The sequence below is a fragment of the Pollicipes pollicipes genome, unplaced genomic scaffold, assembly GCF_011947565.3.
Source record: "Pollicipes pollicipes isolate AB1234 unplaced genomic scaffold, Ppol_2.1 Scaffold_4295;HRSCAF=5057_pilon_pilon_pilon, whole genome shotgun sequence".
NCBI classification, from domain to species: domain Eukaryota; kingdom Metazoa; phylum Arthropoda; class Thecostraca; order Pollicipedomorpha; family Pollicipedidae; genus Pollicipes; species Pollicipes pollicipes.
This window is the reverse complement of record NW_023596461.1, coordinates 2,008,561-2,012,364: the sequence shown is the minus strand read 5'-3', so window position 1 is coordinate 2,012,364 and position 3,804 is coordinate 2,008,561.

Below are 3,804 nucleotides of genomic sequence, written 5' to 3'. Positions count from 1 at the left end.
GTGGGAAAGTAATGACAGTAAACATAGTATTGGCTGTTTTAACGCCAGGTTTCAGAAATTTGAGTTGATTTCTTAACGTCTATGTATCAAAAGGACGGCTAGGCTCACACGCTCTTGCACACACACTCTTCGAACAGTTTGTGTGCCTGTATATGACGCGACATTCGTCCATCACGCAACCCGCATAGCTCAACGATAAAAAATCACATTATTAGCCGAAGCACCATGGAGGCAATTAAAGGGAGTGTTCCGCATCTGTGTGGAGTTTTGAACTGAAATAGTCATGTTGAAGATTATTCAGTGCAGTTCACAGCCCTGGCATTAAGACCTAAGCAACTCTAGTTTCTGATCTACGCGCCCGCAAGAATGTGCAGACCATTTTGTGCAGACTATTTCAAGGTCACTCAGGCATCCATGACGCCGTCATGACGTCATTCAACTCCTGCTATTCCGCTGCTCATGTGGTGATCAAGGCCAAAAATGAAATTGCCGAGTCGTTTATATTTGGCGTTTTTGTGTGACCATATCTAGATAGGACGGCCGTCAATTGGCTCTCAATCAATGTTGTGCAGGGTACGATGACGCAACCAAACAATGACGTTATGAGCGGTATATCAACCAAGTAAAGAAATTGTGCTGTCTAAAGCAGTCTTTTCCACTAAAAAGTATGTAAAAGTTATAAGTGAGCTTATTTCGCCACATCTGATGCCTGCTTCAATACCTTGAAATGTGGAACATTCCCTTTAAGTTTGCTAAGTGCCATCCGCATGCCCTGCATTCGGTTAGGCCTAACGCATCGGAATGCATTCGAGACCTCCTAAGAATATTCAGGACGACTTACTGGCGACTATGAATAGCATGGGAATTTTATAGACAGGCAACCCAAGAAAAGGGACCGAGTTCGAAAGAACCTGAACCTTCCAGCACATCCGGCCCTGGTGCTCATCCTGTACAGCTTGACAACGTCTCACTTAGGTTGACAACGACCCACCTAGCTTGACAACTCTGTAGACGCGAACACTCCCAATATCTGACCATCGTAACAGATGTGCATCGTACTATGCTACACAGTTGACCTGTGACCTACGAATGACAGACTGGCCAAACGCGCGTTATGTAGTGCGAGGTGCCTCATAAAACACACAGGTGATGTCTATTCGCGGGCTCCAGATAGCTGGCTAGACCTGGACTTACCGATACTGTCCACAAGATGTCGACAAGTACATGGCAAAGGCTTTCGGTCAGCGGCCACGGCCCGTCGGTGAGGTCAGCTGCCGGTGGCCCGTGGCGAATGGTGGCCTCCGGAGCCGCCCGGGGTCACGCCAGGTCAGGGCGGGTCAAGGTCGTCATCAGTGCCGGCCGTGCCGCCGAGACGTGATGGCGACGGCTGGTCAGGACGGCGACACGGCCTAGGAGGGCAGCGGTGCCTTGCAGACGTAGAAGGTGTCGTCGAGGGCGGCCGCGGATACAAACTCGCCCGTTTCCAACATGTGGCTGTAGAGCCTCGCTTCGTCGTCATTCTTCGGCTCGCCGGACTTGTACTGGCGACCTGCGAATGCGCCGAACGGCGAGCCGTCGGTCCAGTGCCAGGTGTGGGTGGTGGCTGAGTCGCGCTCCAGGCCGATGATGATCTTGTCTGAGATCCTGCTCACGATGAAGACGTGCTCCGCGTCATTGGTCACTGATGTGATGCGAGCAGAGGGATGAAGAGATCGACACACGTTGTCCACGTTGTTGGGCATCGCCTTTTCACTGGAGAAGTAGTAACAGTAGTCAGAATGTTGCGACCACCTATTGCTGTTACAATCCAAAGGAGGGATAGTGGTTCCTGTGATGGCTGTGGTAGGTGCTGTAGTCGGCACAGTGGTGCTGGTTGGCTTGACGGTAGTGACAGGCTCGGGGGCGGCTGTCGGACTGGCGGTAGCTGTCAGCTTGGTGGTAGTTTGCTTGCTGGTTGTCTGCTCGGTGGCGGTCGGACTTATTTCAGCTGCCTGCCTGGTGGCTGTCGGCTCACTGGTTGTAGTCTGCTCTGCGGTGGCCTCCATAACCAAGCCGAACGGGACTGGGCCTGAGGGGACACTTCCCGGCTCTGTGCGGTACAGGGTGCAGTTTTGCTGCTCGGCGAAGGCGGCCGCCACGCAGCCTCGCCACCTCAGACAGAGGGCGGTGCAGATCAGAAGGCTGGGCAGCGACGCGTCCTCTAGCGGCTGGTGGCTGTCCAGCCGGGCGGCGCGGAACCGGGCCTGCTTGACATCGGCAGCGGCCGGGCCGCAGCACCCCGTCACCAGCGCCAGCGCCAGTGCCAGCACCGTCAGCATCGCCCCGCGACGCACAGCGCGGGACCGCCGAAAACGGCCGACAACACCGACCACTGTCGGTCGCGACAGACCTCGCTGGCAACGGGCTGAGAGCCGGACGGCAGTCCGCAAGGCAAGCAGGCTCAGAATGACGAGCACGGCAGCGGCCGGCGAGCCGGCAGTCCTGGTGTCGTCGCCTCCGCGTGGCTGCCGAGCCGGGCGGGAGCCGGAGCGCTGGACGGCCAGCGCCGGCGGCCGGTGAGCGGCAGTGACGGCGCCCTCCTGACCTGCACCGCAGCAGCCTGCAGGCAAGCCGGCCGTGCGCCGCTGCGACGCTGCCTCGGGCGGCGCCTCGGGCGGTGCTCACAACACTGCCCGCCACGCCCGCGTCGGCGTGTTTTTGACGTGTGCGGCTGCTCACCTTCGCGCTCGTGAAATGCCGACACCGATTGGGCGAACGGCCGGGCGCCGCGTTTTACCGCGATTAATCGCAGGGTTCTGGCGGCGCCGCAATTGCCGATCCTGGCACCAAAGCCACCGAGGGCTGCCAACAACCAGCGAACGCTGCCGGTTAGTGATTGGATACCGTTATTACGCGCGCGTGGTCCGGCGGTAATGACAATGCTACATCGCCGATTGAGCACCCCGCCGGCTAGGTTTCACCAGACGCTGTGCATCGCATTTCGTTCGGGGTCGATACCTGAAGCGCCGTAGAAAATGATATGTTCGGTGCCTGCAGTTTTGTGATGGCTCGAATATGAAGAACTTGTGAGTAGGCTTATGACCGAAGCGATTCTATAACGCACTGCGCAGTCGGGTGCTCTATGGGTTTAACCGTTGCTCGCAAAAACGATTTTCGTTGTTGATCCTAGTCTGTCGGTGGGAGTTGCTTCCACCTATCCCCAACGACACTTTTCCAACTGGGATCAAGTGACGAAGCAACAACTGGTGGTTTGCTTTACTCCTCATGTATCCAGCCATGTCCGATTTCACACTCTGAGGCTAAAAATGGTTTCCCCAGTTGAGGTAAACCCTTTGGATTTGAATACGCCCGGATGTAAACGCATTTATTGCGCGCTACCAAACACATTACAGCTGGTGAGACAAGTATGGAGGGCATTCATGAGATTACAAAGCTCCTGGGCTCTTTACTCATGCATGTCTGTATTACCTTAAACCTATGATGAATGCCCATTCGTAACGTTCCAGATCATGTCAAAGCACGCTAATTTTTTGCACCAATTTTCCGATGCCGATTTTCGTGTAATCAACAAGTACTTGTAGGTGATTAAGTGTAGAAATATGCAGAATTGGCTGCGGGGATTAGAACTGCCACAAAAATGTCTCTGGAAATGCGAAGGTAAAGGTCAAGGAAATGCGAAGGTCAGGCTGGCTAGGGCCAATCTTCTCTTACTTTGAAAACCACCAGGCCAATACACTCAGATACCACCCAGATAGTTCAGAAGTCCTCTTCCTGGTTGTGCGCTGTCGAATCGCGCCGTTTAAT